Genomic DNA, 26,298 nt, shown 5'->3' with positions numbered 1-26,298 from the left:
GGGCTACTTTGCCAACTTTATTCATGTTGTCCAGCTGATACAAGTTCCTGCTCTGCTGTCTCAAGCCCAAAGCATCTCATTTCCCCAGCTGTACCTGGTAGCCAATGCAGCTGCTTTGCTTTTTTGTCTGTGACAGACGTGGAATTTCTGCTTTGCCCTGACAGACCAGGTGGTAACCTGTGTGGAACCACAGGGACCACATGGGCTTTGGCTGATCCTGGCAGCTAAGGAAGCTCAGGTAAAGACATTACAGATGCCCAATGTGGGAATCTGTTAATACATACACAAAATAAGGAAACTGGTTTCAACCCAATCAGCCTCACCTCTGTACCTGTAAGATCATGGGACAGATGCTCCTAGAAGATATGTTGAAACATACTCAAGAGAGAGAGTTGATTGCAGACAGCTTAACATGGCCTCACCGAGGGCAGATTGTGCCTGACTAACCTAGTGGCCTTCTACAGCAGTGACTGCATCAGTGGACAAGGGAAGAGCTATGAATGTCATATGCCTGGACTTCTATAAGGCCCCAACATTCTTATCTCTAAACTGAAGAGAGGTGGGTTTGAGAATGGACTGTTGGATGAATGAAGAACTGGCTGGATGGCCATGTCCAAAGAGTTACCACCAATGGCTCAGTGTCCCAGTGAAAACCAGTAATGAGTGGTGCCTTCTAAGGGTCTGTACTGGGACCTATTAAATATCTTCATCAGTCACACAGAAAGTGGGATTGAATGTATCCACAGCAAGTTAGCAAGGCTGAGTAGTGCAGCTCATTCACTAGAGGAAATGCGTGGCATCCATAGGGACTTGGATGGGCATGAGGAGTTGGCCCAGGGAAACCTCGTTGAAGTTCAACAAGGCCAAGAACAAGGTACTTTCTCACATGCAAGATCCTGCATCTGGATCAAAGTAATTCCCAGTATCAGGATAGAGTGAGGGTTGAAAGTATTGAGAGCAGCCCTGGGGAGAAGGACTTGGGGGTGCTGGTGGGTGAGAGGCAGGACATGACCCATTCCAGAACCCCCCCTGTGCTGGGCTGCATCCAGAGCAGAGTGGGCAGCAGGGGAGGGGAGCATTCTGCCCCTCTGCCCCTCTGCTCTGGGGAGAACCCCTGCAGAGCTGCCTTCAGCCCTGGGCCCCAGCACAGCAAGGACATGGAGCTGCGGCAGCAAGGCCAGAGGAGGGACACCAAGATGGTCGAGGGATGGAGCAGCTCTGCTGGGAGGAAAGGCTGGGAGAGTTGCGATTGTTCAGCCTGGAGAAGAGAAGGCTTTGGGGTGATCTAATTTTGGCCCTCCGTACCTGAAGGGAGCCCACAAGGAAAATGGAGAGAGACTCTTCACCAAGGCCTGTAATGACAGAACAAGGGGCAATGGTTTTAAAGTGAAAGAGGGTAGATTTAGAGTGAACATAAGGAAGAAACATTTTACTATGAAATTTGTCAGATACTGGCACAGGATGCCCAGAGGAGTTGTGGTGTCCCATCCCTGAAAGTGTTCAAAGCCAGGCTGAACAAGCTATAGGGAACGAGAAGATTTTGGTGTAGTAACCCAGGGTAATTTGGAAACCCACATGCATCTTATCTTGTCACAATGAGTCAGGACAGTCCGTTTCCCTGAGTAGTTCATTTCATCAAGGATGTGCTTGGGTGCCAGAGTGACAGCCAGCTGCAGATCTTGGAATTCAGACAACAGCATCTGCATTGCATCAGCAAGTCTGCTAATGAACAAACCAAGGCGTTCCATGTGTGTGATATGTTAATTCAGCACAAGTTTTATTATCCATCCTTGTGTGCAATAAAACTTTTTTCACCCCCAAGAAGGGCCCCACTGAGTTGGCACACCATTTGAACTAGCATGGGTGTCCTAGGGCTGCCACTGTGGGAATACTCTTGCAATAAAGTCAAAACTTTCTCTCATTCCATGTTGTGCCTCTTCCCTGGGAGGTCTGCACCTGCTTTGCTCATGATATAGGGCTTTGAGCAACTTCAAGTGAAATATGTCCCTGGCCGTGGCAGGGGTGTTGGACTGCATGATCTTCAAAGGTCCCTTTCATCCCAACCATTCTGTGATTTTATGACAAGGGGATTTTGTTGAAACTACTGTCAGAGTTTGGGTACTAAAGGAATGTGGACACAATAGTTTGATAAAAGATGAAAATGGTGAAGAAAGCACATTTTTCTCGTCAGACACACACATAATTTTCTGAATGGCTAAACTGGGGAAAGTACTTTGATGATAGATCCTTTAACTTTTAAGATGCAGCCAGCTTTGTTAAGGTTACCCAAGAATATGGAAACCAGAAACTGCTTCTACATTTGGTTCCCACATAGTCCAAACAGTGGGACACTATATTTTCCCTTGCATACAACAATTCCTTTTGTATAAAACAGAATTATGCTTAGTGGGAAGCTTGCAATAGTTTCTCTTTGTTACAGCTTCTCCATCAAACCTCATTTTAACTGCTGTCTTCCAGAAAAATCAGCACAATTCACAAACTTGTGTTCTTTTCCTCACTGCACTTTTCCATTTTTGGAGGCAGGAGCATTCCTTCTGCCTACAGGCTGTCACAATCTGGTGATTTGTTTCAGTTGCTCCACCCTTCAGGACTCCTCTGAACCCCTTTTTGTAGAGCCTTTTCCCTTGCATATCAAATCCACCTCTTTCCTGCTGACCTGCAACTTTAATATCTCTGATAAATAAACCAAAAAACAACTCCTGTTCCTTCATGAAAAACAGAACTAGCAAAATGTAATTTCCTGTACCTTTAGTTTCAGAGTGGGGTTCTCTGGTGTTAATGAAGTGCAAAATTTGAGGCTTCTTTTACAGTTGTGTCTGCACTGAAGAATTGGTTCTCTTAAAATCTCATGGGAACTCACAGCTGTTCTTTCAGTGGGTTCCTGAGAGGCTGTCCTTGTCCATTCCAGCCGTTTATTCCCACAGATTTTAGGCTCTTGCTCCTTTGCCAGATTTGGTTTACACAGACAGTGTGATCACCTGATTATCCTGGTTATTTTCATTTGTTTTTAAATCTCCACCCTTGCTGTACTTTTTTAGAGTGACTTGGTTTTTATGGGCAGAGTAATAGTTACAGAGTGCTTTTGTGCAGAGAGGCTGTAAATTCAGCATATGGCAGCATTCTTTTTGGGACAGGGAGGCAAGAAGGCAAGTCAGGGATCTAAAAAACAAGGTTACAACAAGAAATGTATTTTTCCTGTCCAAAGCTGGGGAAAAAAGAGGAATTGCTCATACTATTTTTATAGCAAATGGCATTTTGCTTTAAGGTTTTATTGCTTTAGAAAGCCTAGCAGAACACACGAGATTTTTCTGTGATGAAGCTATATAGACACAATTGTTCCATTTTCATTTCTGTTGAGTAGCTCCTCCATATAAATAGATAATATCTGGCTGACTATTTTCATCCCTCTCCCCAAAAGGCAGTGAAGTAAAATCCAGGGCAGTAACACAATCACTAAGCTGTTTATCCTGAGACACATACCTAATTCTAATGTTGCAGCAGGAGTAGGTGCTTGTTAATTATGTTGGGTTTTTTTTTGTTTTGGTTTGTTTTTTCTTTTCATTGTGAAATTTGGTTTTCTATTCTTTGTAATACCTATGTGGCATTGCAAATAAATACCTCATGGTAAATACTAAGAAGTTATTAGGAGATGGCTGCTGGCACATGGTGACTTTTCTGATCATTATGACTGGGACAATACTTTCATTTTAGCTTCTGTAATATTTTCTTCAGGAAAAAAATTTCTTAACCCTTAATTTCTTATGTTGGGTTTTGTTGGAAAAATATTGTAAATCTGTTTTATGGAAGACATTTGCCCATCTTATTGTAGTAACAGAGTACACACAAGCTATGGCATATCAACATACCCTCTAAATTTCCCAGAACTGTTATCCAAGGAATACTGTTCCTTGAAGAGGTTAATACACATCTAGTAGTGCCAGCTCCTTGAACTGGATGCAGATACATTCTGTGAAGGCTGCAATCACAGAATTATTGCATCACAAATACCCACATTCCACAGGTCATAAAACATGTGAACACACCTAACCACACCAAACAATTCACCACAAAAAACTCAAATCCACAAAAATAACGTTTCATGGAAAAAAGAGAAAGAGACATCTTGAATGCTGCAATGAACTTCAGTCTTTTTAATACCATAAAATTTTCCTACATGAAGACGTTCATCCAGATAATGTCCACACTGTGTCCCATAATATCCTCAGGAACAGTGTTGTGCAATTTGGTTGTACTACTTATGTAGAACTTGCTTAGCATAACATGCTTAGCTTTAGTAGCTAAATTTGCAGAAATGTTAGGCTCTTAACTGAGGCTATTAACTACAGCTTAACTAAAGCTGTTAACTTTCACCCAGATATGCTGAACTATTACCTAGTTAAGGGAAAAAAAGCCCCAGAGCCAGTTTGAGCTGGAAGATAAGGAATCAAAGAAGTTTGGTGCAATCATCTGTTGATGCTGCAACAGAGAAGAACAGGTAAGAGAAGAAACAGCCTGACTAGAGACAATGAAGGGACCCAGTGAAGAACCGGAAGACCCCCAGGCCCTAATATAACTCCTGGTCAGAACTGTGGGAGGGGTGGGGAAGTTAAGTTTGTAAGGGTGTAATTGCCTGGGGATGTTTCTGTTTGGGGTCTCCCTTCAGAAGTGCCCAGCTTGAGCTGCTCCATGTGTTGGATACTCAGCAGATTGGCAACTCACCTTCTGTAAGAGAAGCATAGGACTGAGTCCTGTTGATGGTGACATAATTCATGAAAGGTGGTGGAATTTCCTCAACAAACAGACTAGGTCAGTGGACAGTGAAATGAAATAAAAACTAACTACTGAGCTTGAAGTGTTTTGGTCAAGGGCACAAAGTCTACATGGAGGCCAGTCAAGAGTGGTGTACCCCGGGGCTTGATACTGATTCCATAGTCTTCCAGAGCTGGATGATGGAGCAGGATGATCCTCAGCATGTTTGCAGATGGTGCAAAGCTGGGAGGAGTGATTGATACACCAAGTGATTGTACAAATGTTCAGAGGGACCTTAACAGGCTGGATGGTTACACAATTTTCCCATTTTCTTCAGTGACTGCTCTTGCTGCTGCTTTTATGAAGATGATTTCTCAAAAATAATACATTTAGGCCTGGTAGGTTTGCCCAAACTATGTAACTATCTCAACCTTAATTTGAGGTTAATTAATTTTGGAAATACAATATATCATAAAACAAAGATCCACAGTAATTTCATGAGCAGTATTAGTCCAAGGACTTTATTGATTCTGTGTAGAAGAAAAAGCTTAAGTCATCTCAGGTTCATGTCAGTGCAGAGCAGCTTAAAGGGAAAATACAGAACAGCCATTTGCAGTGATGAGGGATGAGCTCTGTTATTGGAAATTCTCATCACTGAGATGTTGTTTAGTGAGTTGTCTCTATAACTTAATTTGTCACTTCAGTTGATTTCCCTGATGCAGTAAATGGTGGGGCAGACACATGGTTTTCAGGGTTCTATCTCCATTGATTCAATCCAAGTGCTCAGATTCAACATAGCTGGGGACCCAGCCCACAGCTTTTGATCCACAATTATAACTTCTGAAAGCTGGTTTATGTTGTAGAAAGGTGTAGGAAGTACCTTCAGTATAGCAGTTTCATTCCTCTCTGAAATATTCTTTAGCACATTAGATCCTTTTCCAGATTACATTGATTATTGTTCACTTGTAAAATCCATGGACTCTTTGGACTGTAAAGAAGAAAGAGGTAAGTGCTGGCATCTGACACTTGCTTCTTATCTCTTGAAAGACATTTTAGAACATGTAGTAGTGGTTTGTGCACTGCATGAAAGGTTAGTTTGGAATGGGTTTATGTCCTAAGGAAGGACATAAACCAGAGTATGAACAGAGAGCTCCCTCCCACAGAAACTGAAACACTGACAACAATAGCTAGCAGGCTCAGGGAGTCACAACAGTGTGGAGAAATTTGTCTGACTGGGGACAATGTGTGGGTGACTCCTGCTTTCACTTACTGCTTCAGCCTGGAGCCAACTGGTCCCTCCTGTGGGTCCCCCCAGGACCACTCATTCCTCTGGTCCCTTCTCCTTTATTACATTCTGAAGGCATTGAAAGATAGTCAAGGAATTTCTGCCTTGAAAATTATGAGGTGCATCACAGCAGGTTTTGGTGAGGGTGGTCCCTAGTCTGTGTTCATGTGCTCTGCTGGACACATGGGTCATGCCAGATGTCCATTAGTTTATCTAGAATAATTTTGACTGGCCTCCAGACTGTGTGGAAATGTCAGAAATTCTCAAATTCCTTTCAGCCATGGTAAAACTTGAAGGGAACAAAAACATTTCCAGGACACTTGCTTGAACCCATCTTTGATTTGCATATTAAAATACAATTAGGTGAATGAAAACAGTGAGCAGAGACACCAGTATAGTTTATTTTCACCTTTACTTGTCAGTCTTGCATTGTGTCATCTCTGCTGCGTTAACTGAATGACGAAATTGTGGGGAAGGGAAAAGAATCTGGCTGCAGAGAAATATAAAAGAACATCTGCCCAAATAATTTTTATGTGTGGACTCTTCCTTAAAAAACACAAAATATTTGCTTGGTAATAAATGGAAAATGAGAAAAAAAAGTGAGAGAGAAGAAATTGCTTCTATCTTTCTTTTCTTTACTCTTCAATTGTATAAAAGAATAAATATGGTAAAGGAAATGCAAATGATCAACATGAGAGCTCAGATATGGCTCTGTGTGGGACTTAGTCATCTAATTATTTCATTTTGACATCAGTGTGAATTAACTGTCTGTGTTGGTTTTGGGGACATGAACTTCAGCCCTGATTTTCCTCCACAGGGCTGCCCACCTTTCACTTTAGCAGAGTCCTCAGCACCAGAGCAGTGGTGAGATTGTAGCACTACCTGATAGATAATCCAGTAGTTGCTGAGAAAGCTTTCTCTAAAGGGAAGGCAGTGCCATCTCTGGCTCTGCCTGGCACTTCATACTCCTCAAGTGGGAACCTACCTGTGCACCACAAGCTGCTCCGTCAAAAAATAGGAGTATCACCAGACGTGCAAGCCCTCCCACAGGAATTTTGGATATATCCCATTTATAAGGCCTCCATGGGGTCTGAGAAAAGTATACTTTTGGTCTGGAATTAGGCAAGTGGCACTGGAGCAGTGCTGCCCTATAGCCCAGCTGGATTTTTCAGAGGAGCCATCTTTCAGAGCTGTATAAATAGAGAACAGTGGATTCTAATATTTAAGTGCCTACAGAATTCTCTGAGTGATGTCCAGCCACCCAGTATTATTGTATGTACCTTCTCTCTCTGGACACAGATGCTAATGTTTATGTTAGCTGCTCTAAATTTTCTACCGCCATTTATCAGGAAGTGAGCTGAATTTGGGAGAAGTTCCAAATTCAGCCAAGGCAGTTTATTTTCCAAACAAAACACTGTTGACAATAGAATAGGAGTTTAGAGAGTGGATCTTCTAAAAGCACAGAGAGATCCAAAAGTTGCTCCCTAATATATGGAGCAAATACCCTGATTGGCCTCTCCACACCATCCTAGCACAGTCCCTGTGTATTTGTGTACATTAGACTGTACTTTTTCTGGTGCTTTTTAAAAAGGCTGGTGGTGAGGGATTTCAGCTGTTCCCAAGGTTTAATGTTGCGTGGCACAGTCTGATATTTTTTGCAGGTTTATATTGGCCAATATTTATTGAATTTTATTGAAGAGCTGTATTTTGTTTACATTCTGGCTGGGATTTTGAGATCCCTTCGCCAGACACCCACAAATACCTTACTCCCTCTAAAAGTACAGGTTGTACAGAAAGGAGCAATATGCAGCCTGTCAAAACCACGTTAAAATGAACAGACCATTACTGGAGCTCCGAAAGATCCAACGAGCTCCATGATCTTGCAGTTTTGGTGGCACTGAGGAGCTTTGCAGCATCTGTCCAGCCTTGGTGATATAGCACAGGCTGTAGGAGAAAGAGCTGACAAGACCTAGGAAGGTTTCTGGAGTCTCCAGGTGCAAGGAAAGAGAAGGAAGCACAAGGCTGTAGATGGGGTGAGACTTTCTTGCAGCACATACAGAGCCAACACCCAAATCCCAAAGGATGGCAAAGAGCCCACCCTACCTTGGAATCTCACAAGGAGCTAACTCATAGCAAAATAACAATAGGAAGATAGCCTTGAAAACATTTTCTTACTTCTTAAAATAGCTCTCCCCTGTGTGCCCACTCCCCTGCCCTCCCCACCATTTTTTGGCAGGGAGCTGACTCTAGCAAGTAATTAAAGAGGGACTTTCATGCTGGGACAAACATGCAGAAATGAAAATATTTTACATTCTTCTTTGCCAGTATGTACATTTCTGAGTAAATATTATTAAAGATACTTGCATTAGCAACACAGCTTCTTCTCTGGAAAGCCAGATGACTTTCTCTGGTTTTATTCTGCAGTTAACAAGATGATGTCTGATCACAGGTATAAAAAAGTAAAAGCCAAGGATTAATTTTGCAATTATCGATGAATAGAATGAAGGAGGTGATATTGTATAAATCAGAAAGAGCATTTGTCAAACGTCATTCACTACAACATATTGTGGGGAAGGGAAAACTGACATACTTTTTTAAGACTTGGCCTTGATATTTTCATTTTTAAATTTAATTTAATTTTCATTTTGAAATCATAAAAACTTGACCAAAAAACCCACCAAAAGCAAAAGAACAAACAAGCCCCTCCATAGTCCCCCAACCAGTTTTAGAAGACTTTTTAAAGCAGTGTATATGGAAAAATTCTTTTCAGAAAGAATTTTGGCTGGATCAGGGAATCAGGACCAGTCCTGATCAGACTTATCCCTTCAGAATCACTGACCTCCTCAAAGGATTTTCTTTATTTTCATAGTGTTATAACACATCCCATTCTTCCACTTTAGTTTACTCCGTTTTTTTGTGATGATAAATTGTTCTCTCACAACAGCAGCATGAGCTTTAGTTTCATCCATCTCCATGATCAAGATTTATGTTTATAATAATATTTATACTTCCTCTTCTCTGTTAGGAGAGGAAAAATTATATTTTATAATTAGGCAGTGGCAACAAACAAGATGTGTAATTGCATTATTAGCATGTGTGAATTCAGAATAGGAAGCCCTGTGAAACTTTGCTTGGGAAAAAAATGTCCTGGGCTTGCACAGTAGGTGACTGTTAACTTGCCAGCTATTGCCAGTCTCAAAATACCAAGACGTACCATATTAGTTCACTATGGGTCAGATTCATTCCTCAGCAGTGGACATTTAAGTGGTAGTTAAGTTTCACTGAAGCCTCTGAAAGGGAAACACTAGTGATCCCTATGCCTTTTCCATGTGTCCTCCTTGAGCATGAATTTCTCTTCCAGATATGTTGGTATAGCAACAAAGGAAGACATAGAGGAAGAAAATGAAAATATAATTAAAATAAAACAGCATGAAAGGGATCTTTATTTATGTATCTGTACATATATATTTGTGCATGTGTTTATGTACAACAGGCTTACCTTGCCTTAACTTCACTGACTTTCCCAACTAGCTTTAGCAAATATGCAAATTCACTAACTCAGAGAAATTAAAATATATTGCAAAACATTTCTCTATCGCTGAATTAAATTTATGTCCTGTAATGTAGAACCTATGATTAGGGAACGTGTTCAATTTAATTATCACTTAGTGCTGCACACCAGAGTTACATTTGGAGCACATAAGATAAAAGCAGGCCCTTTGCATTAAAATTCCTGGACACCACCTCTTACACAATAATTACACTGAGGTTTAGTCTTTGGGTGATGCTACTCTGAATAAGCAAACTCAAGTTTATTTAAGTTCTAGCTTAACCAAGTGAGATTCAGAACATAGTCTGGAACCTGCATAAAAGTGGGTGCTGGTGAACCAAGGAGTACATTGGCAATATGTGTTACTTCTATTCAAAAAAGGCCTTCTGTTTGTCCATTAAAGTGTAACAATTTTGTACCTTTACACAAAATAATCCAAAATTCCTGTATTTTCTGACTTTAGAGAAATGCTTTTGAAGTGTCACTCTTAATGAAATATCAATAATTAATAAATATCTGTTTCAAGTAAAGCATCACAGTTAACAGGGTACAGCCACTACAGTAATTAGTGCATACCAATGCAGGCATGAAGCCACTGCCCTTTGTGAGTGGATTCATGACAAGCTTACGTGGTTTTAAGAGTGTAATGCTCCCAGAAGGGTTAGTCCTGCCCTCTCTTCGCTCAAAAATACCAAGAAAACAGTCCTTATTGTGGGATTTCTTTCCTTACCCTCAGAGGACAAATATGATCTGTGTGGAGTGGCCTGTAAGTGTCCACTGCAAAGCCCAGGGACAGCTCATAACACCAGAGCGTGTGACAGAAACAGCCAGTGGTAATTCAGCAGGGAATGAAAGTCCCTCCAGCACCAGTGAGATCCATCCCTCTGCACAGTTTGAGGGATAATTATCCCAGCTGTAAATCCAGCGGGTGCTGAGTGAACTGAGTGGGTGGATGGCAATCCCTGAGTCCCAGAGAGAGTTTTGCTGTGGCTGTGCCTGTAGTCCTTTGCCATGTGTGACCACATGGACCTCCCTGGGCAGTCTGCATGGACACCCAGAGGGAGGGAGCTGCTGGACAGCAAGACTGCTGCTGCTGGCTCTTGCCCTGAGTGCTCTCTGGTAATTGCTTGGCCTCATCTGCAAATTCACCACCAGCACTGTGGGATGGCTTCAGGCCCAGCCAGGCCGTCTGGATCTCTTAGAGGCTTCAAACAAGTCCTGTAAGTCATGCATCACCCTCAGGCCAGGCTGCTGTGTGGGGGTGATTTCATGTGTAGCATTCAGCCTGGCTGGTTCATGGTGCACCAAGAATACCTTCCCCTCCAACCTTCCAAATAAACAGCAGCAGTGACTGTGCTTGCACTCAGCACTCAGGCTCGCACAGGTGCAAAAGGGCTTCAATCTTCAAGGTTAAGCCTAATTTGCTGAGTTGTCATTGGACTGGTCAGGTTCAATTTTGTCATCTGCCCAACACAAGCAGCCTGTGGTTGGCTCACCCACTAACATTCAGTAGCCATGTCTACACCCACAGTCACACCCACCATGCACAGATACAGGTTTCTTTTATGACTATGTTTCTCCCTGCTTGGACTTCAACACATTTCTGGAGACTGTTTTATCTTGGTGAAAAACATACTTTTGAAGAACTGCCACAGGAGGGCTCCCATGTTTAAGTTTTCCAGATACAAACAACATTGGTAATACATGGAAAGGGCTTTATTTCTCCCACTCTTCCCTTTAGTATTGGGGAGGTCTGGCTCATGTGGCAGGGAACAAACAGTGGCTTTTAGCCACTCACAATGGCTGTGAGGAGCAGGCAATTTGTTGGGTCATACTGAAGCTCACCCTCCCTGTCTTTCCCATCATAACATTGTTCTCCTGCCCTATGTTTCCTGATATTCCCAAGCTTGAACTCTGTGGGTGGTTCAGCTGGATGATATTCTTAAAGAAGTGCATGATGGAGGCCTGTGAAATGAGTTTGCCTAATTCACTTTCACTGGCCCAAGCAATTTCTCTGCCCCAGAAAAATCAAACGCTATTGTTTTATCCTCCTAATCTCCTCATCATGCGGAAGCAACCATGCTGATCACTCTGAAGCAGCTGAATGAATAAGGAAGGAGTTCCAGAAATTCCACAAACCACAGGTCTGTTCAGTCTGTCCATAGGATAAGAGAGCTTGGCCACACCAAAAGCTCTGGCCCAGGATCCTCATGGTAAGGTTTAGCTCCACAGAGTGATATCATATAACAGTCTCCTGCCCAAAGATGTAAACATTAAATACCTCCTTTGGAAAAGACTAGAAGACAAAGAGTGGGAAAAAGAAGAGTAGAAATGTGAACTTTTGCTTGGTTTTTTCTCTTCTTCAGTATGAAAATTTCTAGCACATCTTAAAACTTCTAACACAAGACCTTTTTAATTTCTTTTTCAATAAATTAGTTTTTCTCCGGACTCAGCAAGAGTTTATTAACATGAACTTGTCCCAAAACCTGGTTTTGCCAAGTCTTGAGCATTAGAAATCCCCTAAAAATCCTTCCCTTCTCATCCATCCTCCTAATCTCCCTCTCCCACAACATACACAAGGCACTTCCTTAAGGTTTGCTCTGAGATCAGAGTTTCCTAAGGATGTTCAGCCTCAAAGCTTGAGAAAGACTGCAACACATTAGTCACCTCCCTCACCACAGTTCCCAAATATACCAGCAAGCCAGACTTCCAGCTGATGCAATTCATCAGCATTACCCTGTCAAGTTTCACTGAGGACCTGATCCATGGCCACTTGCAGGCCTTGTTTTGTGGGCAACCAGAGAAGCGCCATGTCCAAAACAAAGGTGTGGGAAAGGCATCCCTTATATTTAGGGTCAACTGAATATTAAATGTTTGCTTAGAGCCAGATACAGATAGAAAAGAAGGGGATATGTATGTCTGGTATTGTAGAAATGTGACCAAAATAGTGTTATCCTTTAGGAATATTTCCTTGCCTTTTGAGTCCCTCATTACCTGGCAACAACACAAGCATGTGCAAAAGAATGTTCAGTGGTATTTGCAGGTGAGAGTTCTGCATTAGACATAATTCATCCAAGATTAATTATTTTTTTTCCTCATGTCTTGTCTGGATTTCCAGGTTTTAAGTGGCAGTTGCAACAGGACAGTTTGTGCAGCAGATCTGTGGAATCTCCATGTGGGGCACAGGCCATAGGGCAGGGATGGTATGAGTTGCTTACACAGTGATGGTACCCACATTCCTCTAAGTAACAAAGCATTCCCACTCACAGCATGTGCCAAGAGTTAACTCTAATGCTGTGGTAAAACAGTATCTCACTGCATTGTCACCTACCTCAGCACAAGTGAAGAGTGCAATCAGGAGACAGACATCAGAGTAAATCTACTATGGGTGAAAACATCCTTGAAAAATTCTAATCAGCTTCCTCATCAATGCCCACCTGTGTTGTCTGCTCCTGTTTTCCTCACTGGATGTGCATGTTAATATATTCTTAAATAATCTTCCAGAGAAGTTTTGTTTTGTTTTCCAGTTTCACAGAATGGTTGAATCGATTTTCCTCAGACTTTCTCCCAGAAGTCATTGGCTGAGCTCAGTGATGGAAAATTTCAGCCTAGAAAGTAGAACCTTTCAGAAACTCAGGAGCAAGGGAAAACACTGGACTTGGAGCAAAAATTGTTTTGCAGCCTTGACTACAATACTACGTCAGCATCCATGTGGATGCCATGGTACAGACATAGCACTGATTTACACACACAGTGTTTGAAGCTGAGGCAATCAGTGTTAGTTATTTTATGGCCCAGTAACACAAGGAAAACAGAAGATGCACACAGCTGGGTTGTGTTGTGCTGCTGGCCTGATTTGACTCACCAGGCTTTCTCAGGAAATGCTTGAGCGTGTTCCATTCAGTAGGTGCAGCCGGCGTGCCTGGACACAGCACACCTCTCCTGTTTGATGTGGTTTTGTGGAGATTTAACGTCCCTTATATCACACAGGCCTGTGGGTGCTCAGGGCAAAATAAAGTTGGCTGGTGATTCAATGGCAAGCAGATGCGGTGGCACCCTTCAAAAGCCCTCTGACACTGTACGAACATGCAAATCAGGGTCCAGGTGACAAACTCATTTCTCCCAGTTAACCCCCTGTAGCCACATGATGGCACAGAGGATAAGGAGCAAGTCCAAGGCAAGCAACTTCATTAGCATGCCCAGATTTTATTTCTCTGTAGGGACACCATCATTCCTTTTTCTGTATGATAATCAGGAGATCTTGCTTGTGGGGGCAAGCAGCAAAATCATTAGGAGTCATCCTCAATGTGTGATGTAGCCTTTCCATTCTGCTTTTTATCATCTGTGAAAAACTTCTGTTGATAGGCAAGACAGGGCTTTCTAACATTGCCTTAGCAATTGGACTGCAGCTCACACTGAGCACCTACGCTGCTTTGAATGAAAGAACTCCTTAGCCTCATGGTGCATGAGCGAGTGCCCATAGAATAGCAATTACTGTGTCTTTCCATGCTGTGGGACAATTACTGCTCCCTTATGGCACCAGCAGGAGCTCAGGAGAAATTAATTTGCTGCTGATGCAGTTTGCAGCAGGCAAAATAGTTCACCTAAACAGAAGCAACGTAAACAAGGTGGTCTCAGGCCTCCTCAGTGGACAGAACTCCTGTGCTGACTTACAGCTAGGACCAGAAGTTGCCAAAAGGCTATTTAGTCTTCAGGTTGGTGAAATGGTTTTGGGTTCTCAGCAGAAGGTGTTTATTTTCTGTAAGCTTTGCTCTGTAATGAAAAAAAAATCTTCATTTTACATTTAAAAGGCAGAATAACCATTCCTTTGAGAGTAGGAGAGGAATTGATTCTTGCACAAGCTTAGCATAAATACTCAGAGAAGAGAAAATGTATGTTCCCTACTGTAACTCCTTGTGGTTGCTCTGTCATTCTCGTTTCCATCAGAGGGTGCCCTTGTTTCAAAAATTCCCCAACCCAGGGTTTCTACCATCAGAGTTGCCTTTAAAGCATGTCTTCTAGTTAGGTGGTCCAGTCCAGTTACTAAATGCTAAGCAAGGTAGAAGACAGCGTGATTAAACAAGATAGCATTACTTATTTTCTCTGCTGTACAAGTCAGGAGCACAGCAGACATTGAAGATCAAGAGGCAGCAGCTGTGTAGAAACTGTTCTTGAAGTCTCTCATTACACAGACCCTGCACAGAGCCTCACCAGCAGGCTAAAACCACTTTTCACAGTTTCGTTCTTTCTCTCTTTTAAAAAGGAAGAAGCCGAAGAACTGTTTACCTTTGCATTTTAAAGTCCATTTATACAAAAGCCTTTTACTTTGTATAGAAGGTTGGAAAGAAGCTGAATCTAACACAAGACTTTACAACTAGGTGCTTTTTAAGCAATAAAAACAAAGCACAATCAAGCATAGAATAGGCTCTACTGTCATATTGGCAACAATGATATCCTTCTTCCCACAGAACCTTCCATCTAAAAGGACATTACTTGAGGGAGGTGCTGACACTTGTGCAAAGACACAGCACAGCCACTTTCCATTCCTCTCTTCACTTCCATTCTTCCCTTCACAGTTTCTGTAGAGGATGAAAGTTGCTATGAACTGTCCTCTGTAGCTGTCCTTCCTCTTCACCCCAGTCCCTGGTGTCATGAAGCCTGTAGCCCATCATGACAATCTGTATGGAAGCACTTCTTTAAGTGCTCAAACTCAAATGATTCTAAAAGAAGATAGCAACAACAACATCGAGTTCCTGGAAGTACAGTGTTGGCTAAGCACTGTCAATATTTGACAATCTTACAGCTAAACATGCCTGCATCTGCCTCAGAGAGGAGACAGTTGACCCTTCAGGCATTGTGAAAGCTCCCCCCAGGATCCAGCTGCAGACTAAGGAGAAACAAAATTCTCCCACTGCTTTAGTTGCTGCTGCTCTCACAACTGACACTCCTGGCTATGATTTCTACCAGTGTTCAGAAGCAGCTGTGCCCCCAGCTGGGAGCTTTCACTTTCTATTTTTAAAATCAGCAAAACCAGGAGCATATGTGGCCTAAAATTTACCATGTATTTTTAATAATAAAATCCACTCAGCAGTGAATCAGTCTGTAATTCTATGCTGGAAATGCTTTGCTCCCTGGGAGATCCTTTATCAAGGCTTAATATACCTGATTATATTGGGGGCGTGAAGTTCTCTGCAATTTGCCATCATCAAAGAGTACAGTGTATCACACAAAAGTCTGGGCCATACAGAGGGGGTGTTCTCACTTTGGTGCTAAATTGGAAATGGTGTATGACAGCCAGTTAAGTCCCAGATACCTTCTTATTCCTGGATTAGGACAAAAGTTAGTGAGATATTTGGATTCATAGCACATTTAAGTGGTTTGTACCTTAAAAGTGCGTATATACTTTAAGTACTGCTATATTTTCAGGAGACTGCTATTTCTAACACAAATTTAAATAGGAGAAGGAGGAAGAAAAAGAATTTCAGTTGTATCTGGCTAAGGGATTAAAAACTGAAATGAACAGCAAAGGAATAATGTAGGTGATCTAATTTTTACTCACCATAAAAAGAAAACAAGTCTTTGGGAATTACAGTCAATTCATAATGTTCTGGGTTTCCCCTTGCCGCTTAGAACTAAGACCACTTTTTTTTTTTTTTTTATTTCAAAGAGGTCTAAGCTATATGTCCGACAGCCTAATCTGGATGTCCATCAGAACTAGGCCTACCTCTGACTTAGGCTACTTTAATCTTTGCTTTGAAAGGTTTCAACTTTTCTTGTTGAAGTCAGGAAACTTAAACTGATGTGTAGCCTGTAAGAACTGCTAGAGTGGCGAATCCTACAGGTCTTGAAAGAAACATGCCATCTTTGCATAAGCAGGTGAGCACCTAATTATACAGCACCCATTCTGGTGTTCTCATGTGTGTAAAGATTTTACTTTTACCAAAGGACTACTAATTTCCTCCTCTGTGTGAGCTTAAAAGGTCATCCAGAGCTTTCTACATTCTGTCCCATGGGTGCTTAGAAAACCTAAGTAGGCTTAAGACATTCCATTTATGAATGATCTCTGGCATTTAGAGGGCACCTATTTCTCAATTGCTTTACCTTACTAGGATCTACTGGAATCAGTTTACTCTTTAAGGTTTCCTTTTGGATCTGTCCATCCTCCTCTGAATGCCAGTGCAGAAGAGACATATGTCCCTGAGATGCCTCTGGATTGCAAAGGAACCAACTCTTAAAAATTTCTGTGACATTCTCTGTATATTTGGTGTTGAGGAAAGGTCAACAGGCTCTCCTTCTCCTGGAGGTGTTCTGTGAGGAAAAACCTGGTAAGGTCTCCATCTCTGGTGTCATTGATGATCACCTTATTATTGCTTATAAAATGAAATTCAGCTGCAGTTGGTGGTGATCTGTTTTAATGACCAATGAAGTTTATATTCAGTTTCTCAGCAGTGTTTATATTGCAGTACTACACTGTATCATAATTGTTGTTGTTGCTGCCTTGGCTGGAGAGAGGAGAAAGGGGTAGAAAAATCCTGCCTACTTATCTGTGTAGAAGTTGATATTTGTCATATCCCATTGATAATTTCACATACTACATTGCAGGTGACAAGAATGAATGTTCAGAATTATAATTTTAGGCCTTTAGATCTAAGGATCTGTGAAATGGTGGCTTCGACTCAGAGCCTTGTGTATGAATGAAATGGGCAGTGAGTTCTGTTCTCAGAACTAGGATGTCCTGCCAGGATAGCCAGGGAAAGCTTGCTGAGCTGTTGCCTGACTCATAGGTATACAGGGAAGTCAGCAGCTAAGACAGAACAGCCCAGAGCCTTTCAACAGCTCTAAACTCACATGAAATAAAATCATGTCAAGTAGAAAAGCCTGGACCCTGTTGGCAAACACCAGCAATGGAACAAAACCTATGAGAACTATGTGGACAAGCTACTAAGTTGAACATCCCCAGACCTTGGAGCAAGAATTGTTTTCCTAGTGTGATCCTCCTTGCTGTGAAGCTTCTAGCAATGCTGTTGCTGACAGGTTTAACCCAAAGGTTAACTGGTGTGAAATAAACACATACTAATAGCATCATATTTGGCTTCTGCCCAGTCATCAAATTGTGTTTGTGTCTTATTTGCCTCTCCTCTCAAAATATTTCCAGTTTCATTGTCTTTAGTTTTTTTGTTTGTGGTTTTACCTTTCATAGTCAGTTATCTGTAAAACTCACCAGCAGTAACTGTCACACTGGTACAAGCACTGTTTAATATCTTTATCAGTGACAGATGAAGGGACAGAGTGCACCCTTAGCAGATTTGCAGATGACACTGTGCTGAGGGGAGCTATTGACACACTTGAAGGACGGTGCCATCCTGAGGGACCTGAACAAGCTCAAGAAGTGGCCCATGGGATTCTCATGAGGTTTAGGAAGAGCAAGTGCAAGATGCTGCACCTGGATGGGGGAACCCCCCAGTACCCCAGTACCAATCCAGGCTGGGGATGGAAAGATGGAGCATCCTTGGGGAGAAGGACTTGGGGGTGCTGGTGGGTGAGAGGCAGGACATGGCCCATCCCAGAACCCTGTGCTGGGCGGCATCCAGAGCAGCGTGGGCAGCAGGGGAGGGGAGGATTCTGCCCCTCTGCCCTGCTCTGGGGAGACCCCCCTGCAGAGCTGCCTCCAGCCCTGGGGCCCCAGCACAGCAAGGACATGGAGCTGCAGCAGCGAGGCCAGAGGAGGGACACCAAGATGATCAGAGGGATGGAGCAGCTCTGCTGGGAGGAAAAGCTGAGAGAGTTGTGGCTGTCCAGCCTGGAGAAGAGAAGGCTTCAGGGGCCTATTAAGTACTTAAAGGGGACCTATTGCAAAGATGGAGGCAAACATTTTATCAGGGCCTCTTGAGACAGGACAAGGGGTAAGCATTTTAAACTGAAGGAGGGTCAGTTTAGATTACATTTGAGGAAGAAATTTTTTACAATGAGTGTGGTAAACCAGTGGAACAGGTTACCTAGAAAGGTGGTGGATGCTTCGCCCCTGGAAAAATTCAGTCAGGTTGGACGGAGGTCTGAGCAACGTGATGCAGTTGAAGATGTCCCTGCTCATTGCAGGGAAGGGAGGACTAGGTGACCTTTAAATGTTCTTTCCAACTCAAACTGTTCTATGGTTCTGTGATCACTGCTCAGGGTGACATTTATTTACAAGAGCAGTGCTCATCATTCACAGCCATCTCCTCATCTGAACATAGTAAACAAGGCTCTGAAGAACCAAACAAAGCTTTAGCTTTTGGATCACGAGATTGCTCTGCTCTAGTGCTATCTGATGAAGGTATCACTTAAAAGACAGAAGTGGAAACTAAAAAGTAGCTTGGCTAATAATATCCCATACTTGAACCTGCTTTGGCACTGGGGTAGATGAGAATATTAATAGGACTTTTCAGTCTCTGGCTTCTAAATTCCACACTGGTTTCAGGCAATACTGAATAGCAGATACTTCCATTTGTCTATTTTGCTGGCTTCTTTATTTACTCTATATCTCTTGGCTACCCTGGGAATTAAAGAAAACCCCAAAACACATGATGCAAGTAAAGAGGCACAGAGGTCAAAGCCAAATGACGCTAAATAAAGCTTTCTTATGATGCTGTGAATGACCCTTCCCCCAAAAAAAGGACTTCGAGCCACGTTAGTGTAGGGTAAGATAAAAAGTAAAGGTCCTTTAATAACACAGGGCCTACAGCCCACAGGAATACAGGATGACATGCATGTGTGTCAGTTCTTGTTTCCATGGCTTTTATAATAAGATCCCTCCAATCATTGCTTTACACATTTCTCAGTCCAGCCCCAGTCCCACCCCTGGTCCAACCCCCTGGAATTGGGTCTGGGGTCGTCAGGACCCTCTGTCTTCATCAGCTCTTCTTCTCCAGGCACACAAAGGTCTCTTGGAGTTCATCAAGTTCTGGCTTTTGGGTTACTCTGACCTATGTTTATGTTTCGTTTTGTAGGCCTTCTGATATCCTTCAGCTCTTTACCTTGGAAAGGAGTCTAAACAAGATTAATTAACTAAAGGAATTTGAGCTCCCTGTTCTGGGACAGGGGTAGTGATAGAAAGGCATTAAACTGTTAGAAATATTAACCCTCTAAAAATCTACAACTACTGTGTTCCTAAAATCTACAAAATGTGAAAATCAGAACAAAAACCCTTTCGGCATCACTTATAACGTGCTTCAGAAGGTAATTACTTCTGAGCTGCTCTTCAGGTTGTCTGGGGGATCTGGTTCCAAAATCTTCATCCTGGACGAGACTCATGATTCAGAAACAGAGTTTTCATCCATGTTGAATGCCTTCCATATCAAGACAGCAGTCTGACTGTCTTTCAGATCACAAAACATCCTGTCCGTAGCTGGACATGTAGGAGGATTGCCTGATTTTTATTAGTTAGGACAGGAAAGTGAAGGATTAGCAGTTGGAGTAACAGTCAAAGTCCTGGGATAGTTTGTGTGTAGGGATACACAAAACTGCCAATGCATGACAAGATTTCTTCTGGTTTTTGAAGCCAGAAGCTTTCCTACACAGAGATTACCAACTGGTATAATTTCTTTGACAAACACAAGCCTACTAGGAGCTAAGAAGAATGTGACTTAGTTATAGTCACTTTTTGACCTGAGGTAGAAGTTCAGCTCATGTTCCTGGCATTGAAAAAGTCTCAAAGCAGCCATCTTCTGTGTCCCATTTATAGTGATATTCTAAGAATACACACACACACACACACACAAAAAAGGCAAAAGAATCCACCCATCTCATAAAATGTGACTTTGAGGTGCTTAAGCCCTCTGGTAAAAAAGAGAAAGAGGAATCAAGGTTGAATTTGGGGACAGGGGCTTCCAAATGTCAAAAATGCTGGTAGAAAAGAAAGAAACCAGAGCAATGCACCTCTTTTTTATCTCTTGCTGTGCTAGGAGTGGCTACCACTCTGATGAAGCAGTCAAAAGGCAGAATTATTGAAGACACTCTGAGTAAAACTGAGTGTGGATGTCAGCAGCAGGCAAGGCACCAAAGGGCAGAAGGTGCCAAGTCGCTCCTATTAAGCTGGCACATCCCCATGGCACAAAGCCTTCCTGTGATACTAGATCAGGTCCAGCAGCACAGCTCAGCAGCCCCAGCTCTCCTGCTCATTCCATGGCGCGGTGAAAATAAACCCATTGTACCACCGGGGCTGAAATGCTGAGCCATTATTTTTCTTTCATAATGTCTGTTTCCAAGCTGGCCGTGTTTCTCTGCCAGGTATAATGTGGGTAACATTCACTGTGAAACACTGGCAGTGGGTGGTTTTCTAGGAGGCTTCTCTGCTCGTTGGCAAAGACAAAATACTTCCTTCACACCCCTATGCATGCTCTACCAAAGCAACAAAGAACAGAACAGTGCCTTCTCCAGACATGCACTTACCAGGTCTGTCATTTAAAGGGCTTGCAAGTCCCTGGGAGCATCTGGAGCATGCCTTGAACACCATAAATATCCCAGCTTACAATATCTATGCATGGATAAGCAGTCCTCCCATTGAGAATGTGTGTCTGCAGCCTCTTCTGAGACTCCATCCCAGGAGGAAACTTCTCCTGGGCTCCAAACAGCACAGTGTGACCCCCACCTAGGAGCACCAACAATGTCCCTGACTGGTTGGAAACAGTGACACTGGAAAGCACAATCCCTCTTGCTCCACATCACAACTTCTACCCCAGCTCTGACCACGGTATCACCTGCTCTGAAGCCAGTCAGGGGAACTCTGCAGACCAGAGCTCTACCTCTCACAGCAGAGGCTGAGGAGGGAGTGAGATGCTCTGTATTGAGCCTGTTTAGGAAGGTTAAAGAGTAAGGAATATTATGATCTTTTGTTTCCTACTCCCCTTTGTGCAAGTAAATGAGCTCTAAAATGGCACCTGAGAGGAGACAGAAGACCTCACCTTAAGCACTTTCCAAAAAGTAAGCAAGCAAGTTCCCCTACCCTAGTTTGCCTGTTAATGGGAATTTTCAGGAATTATCCTTTTAAGAGATAAAGGGGAGAGAAGGAACAGAGAATAGGATTGTGCCTTGCAGCCAATTTGAGAGGGGAGCTGAGCTAAGTTTGGCATAATGCCAATTTGCTGGCTCAAATTTCACCTGTAAAAGCCCTGTAGACATTAAAAAAGCATTCATTATCCGCTCAGACACAAAACACTCGTTATGTTCTATTTTTCCAATCTTGCTAACTATGCATGAACTGTTCCTGCTGAAGGACAGTATTACCTGCTTCCTTCAGGTTGCTTGCCATCACAGCAGCTCATGAGGGTTTGTTTTTAATTAGACAGAAGGTTCTTGTCTGGACTTCTCTCAAATGACCATGAACCTATATGTGTGGATTTCTGGTTCCTCTTTAAAGTGTTCTGCTACAAACATGATCCCAAGACCTGCTCATCTTTGCCATTTATTGGGACATTCACACACAACAATCAAGTGACTTGTTGCCTGTAGCCATAAAAGTTCAACCAGAATCCAGTAACCCAAGCGAAGCATTTTTCCATATTTTTATTTGCATAACAAATCCTGTGCTGTCTATCAAAGGATACTTAATGTCTTCCATAATCCATTTAGGCAATTTTGTACAAATTTGCCTCCTGCATGGTAGAGAAAGCTCTATCTGGAATTTAATGATGAGTGTAAACATCCCTATTAAAAGGTATAGTTGAACCCTATAATTAGATTTATTTTGGTTCTACACATACTTTTATTAGCACTCTGGCTTCAAAAGGAAATGTGTTGTACGAACCCTTAGCCATGACATCACAGCTGTTAGCACAGCAATAACCTCTAAAGCACCACAGTTAGTGCTTTTCCCTGAGCAAAGGCAACTGTTGTATCTGGGGGTCAGACACTAAGATAAACTTCAGCAGTGAATTAGCAGGGTGCAGGTGCCACTCCAGGTGTGTTCCCTGCCAGTTTCCTTAAAGGTTGAAACCAGGGTCCTGCCATCTGAAGACACCAAGTCCATCACACAACCCAAAGGACTGGTTACAACACAACCCTGCAGCTCTGGGCTGGGATAGAGTGACTGGAAAGATCCTGATAGGAAAAGGCCCTGGAGGTGCTGTGACAGCGGCTGAACATGAGCCCAGGGGTGCCCAGGTGGGCAAGAGGCCAATGGCACCTGGCCTGGACCAGCAATAGTGTGGCAGCAGGACCAAGGCAGGGACTGTTCCCTGTGCTGGGCACTGGGGTGGCCACACCTCAAACCCTGTGTCCAGTTCTGGGCCCCTCCCTGCAAGAAGGACATTGAGGGGCTGGAGCATGTCCAGGGAAGGGAGTTTGAGAAGAGTAAGTCCTATGAGGAGTGGCTGAGAATGCTGGGGATGTTTAACTTGGAGAAGAGGAGGATGAGGGGAGTCCTTATCTTTCCATACAACTCCCTGAAGGACCAGATGGGGATCAGGCTCTTCTCCCAGGTGACAAGTGACAGGACAAGAGGCAATGCACTAGTGACTAGTAAGAAATTTCTACCCCCCTTACACCACCTGAAAATGCCACTAGTTGTTTTGTGGCTCCTGTGCAAAGCCCTCACATGAGAGTCACACTAATGGGAGAGGAAGATATGTGCAGTACAGGGCAATGAACTTGCTCTGGAGACAGGGTTGTTCTTACTCTGAGCAGCTCAGTACCTCCTCCTGCTCATGCATGTGTGTGCCAGCTGCTGTCTGTTCTGGTATCAAAACTAGGCACTTTTGGGAACCCTCACTCTATGCCGTATTACAGCTTTTCCCTCAAGACCCAAAGGTAATTTGGTATCCCATTTTTTCTAAGGAATATTACTTCAGCTTGAATAACTCTTCTGTGCAGTCTTGATTTCACCAAAGCAGGCACTGGCAGTAGGTAATGCTTCATAAAACACCCAAACACTGCCCAGGTTCCCACAAAGTGAGCACAGAACAGAAATGGAGGTGTAAGAAAGACTTTTCTTGTCATGGCTGAAGGCATCCTTCACTAAAGTGGTTTTTCTCTATGCAGATTCCTCAGAAGAACCTGAGATAGTAGAATCAGGGGGACACAGTCTCAGTAGATGAGTCACCTCTGATTTGGATCCCCAGGTCCCAGACTGCATGGTTGGCAGACCAGTTGGTTCCATCCAGCACAAGATGGTCCCAGAGCCAGAAGGAAGTTGTGTGATGCTAAGTGAAATGCCAGCCTTGCAATGAGGTGCTGTGAGAAAGGAGTCATCTGAGTGGATCTGTAACCAGAGACTGTGAGACTTGGCAGGTCTAGCACTGGCACAGCAAAGCTGTTGCAAAACTAGCCTGAGGTGACAAAGGGATGTATAAACCATCTTTTATTCCTCCTGCTTAGAAAGATAACAGGGAAACCACTAGCCTCAGACTTTCTTCAGCTCTAGGGTCACACAAAAATTCCTGCAAAACTGTGTTTTGAGGTAATGGGAAAAACATAATGAAGTGAAAGAAGAATGTTTGATTGTTTTCCTGCAGTTTTTGGTCTATGCCTCTCCCACTAGGTGGCTGAATTCAGATTAAAGAAATAGCATGGCAAATCTTTGCATGTACATGCATCACATGTGAGGATTAAAACAAATGCTCTTCAATCCCATGCTTATTTCTCCAAACGGCATGGAAGGAAACAGCACAAAAACGTCTTGAATGGTGAGAAGTATTTGGAGTTGGACCCTCTGCAGACACTACAAAAGGTTCTTTCCCTCCATAGCTGCCTTCTTCTCCCACACTTGGTCTTTATCTGTTTTTTCTCTTGAACCCTAGAAGTTTTCTTTTCCCACAAGTTCTTGTGTAGTACAATTACAATGGTACAATTTAAGAGTAGGAGAAGAGATTTCCTATTTTTAGTTCCAGCATATAAAATGTTATCTAGGGACAGGTCATTTTGCCCTAAATGATCAAACAGAAAAAGGATATGGCAACAAATTAAACCTTTGAAAGGATATTCATGTGGTTAAGGCATTAGCCTGTTAATTCTGGGGATTTGTGTTCCTTTTCTGGCTCTCCTATAGCCTCCTTAATTCCCTCATGGGTTAATTTCTGTTCCTTGCCTCTCTTCCTGCAATATTGGGATAATGCTAACCAATCTCACAGCTTGGTGCAGTGAGGATAAATTAATTACTCCACGACAGATTTTCAAACACATTAGTGCTTGCTGCCATAACAAAACCCTTTATGTAAACAAATACCCCTGGGAAAACAAGAGGCTGGATTTAAAGGTTGCTTTTGAGATAAATTCCTATACCGGTACTCCCACCATGGGCACACACCCACACCAAAGGAAAAGAAAAGTAGGACAAATGTACGGTGTCATGCTTTAAAGATCTTGAAAATCAGCCAAATCTGTAAAATGTTACGGAGATTTAATGCAATACTTACACATCCTGGGGCTTATTCTCAGGAATGCTAAGTACCTTCTGCTCCCCACTGACTGAGTTGTGGGCACTCAGAAAATTCAGATGTAAAGTAATCATTTAGTCAACAATGAGCATTTGAACAAAGACTTATTCCTCAACCTGCACGTTTTCACAAATGCAAATACCCCTACCATATGAAGTTCCACCAATCTCAACTGTTGTAGGTGCAAAACTTGGAGATCCATAGCTTAAAACACCCAAATGCCCAAAGACACCAAAACCCCTCTCTGATTGTTCCCCCAATGCAAGAAAACGTCCTTGTGTGGCTCCCAAGAAGGCAGCCAGGAAAGAAAATAGGGCGAGGATTTTGCCATTACATTCTCCAGTCTCTAGGGTGCTCTTGGGCCTCCCTTTCTCTCTCATGCACATCCTGGAGTCAACAGCATGTAAGCACACCCCAAAATCTACTGGCAGATGGAAATCCTTCTCCCTTGCACTCATTTTCCCTCATAAATTGCAGAGTGAAAAGCATTATTTTCCACCCAGTCAAAACCAATATGACAGCTTTGACTGGGGGAGTTACATGGTCCTTTCTCAGAAAAGCAGATGGTTTTTTCTGCTTGAAAATGGAGCTTCATTCCTTTCTGGTCTGCAACAGCTTTTAAAACTCAGTTAACAGTAACACCTGGCTTTTGGGGATGGGATTGAACCAGCGCTTCCCTGTCTGAAAACACGTTGCCTTTGAGAAAGGTGACACCCAGGACTGTGCTTGGTGGTTAAATGCTTCCTTTGAGCATTTTTATAGGTGCCGAAGAGGCACCAAGGTGCAATGGTGTGAACTGCTGCCGGGGGGAGCAGTGTGAGACTGGCCTTGGCCACACAGAGTTCTGGAGGGGCCAGGAGGGCGCCGTGCCACCACAGCGGGGTTCAGGGTGTCCCCCTCCCCTCACTGGCACAGCATCCAGCCAAGCCCGGGTGGATCAAAACCTGAAAAACAACTCAAAGTAAACTGTGGCCCCAAAGGCACACATGCAGAGCTCGTGTCCGGGCTGCAAGCCGCCATCCTTCATCCACGCATCACGGAACATTTGCTCGTAGCAGCGCGTGCCGGGCAGGGGAACGCCAGTGGGGCCGTCAACACTGCGGGCCCTGTTTACCAACCAGGGCACGCTCCCTCGGCTTGGCCTCGTCACTTCTCACTGGTGACCAGCTTTGCCTCAGACCCACCTCAGAGCTCTGTTTTCTTTGGCAGGGCCCGCGACCCCGGGCAACCCAGCCCGGTGTTTGAGCCTTGCCCAGCGCGTTGCAAAATGGAGAACACATGGGGTT

Source organism: Pithys albifrons, chromosome 3, assembly GCF_047495875.1.
Source record: "Pithys albifrons albifrons isolate INPA30051 chromosome 3, PitAlb_v1, whole genome shotgun sequence".
Taxonomy (NCBI): Eukaryota; Metazoa; Chordata; class Aves; order Passeriformes; family Thamnophilidae; genus Pithys; species Pithys albifrons.
Note: the sequence above shows the minus strand (reverse complement) of the source record.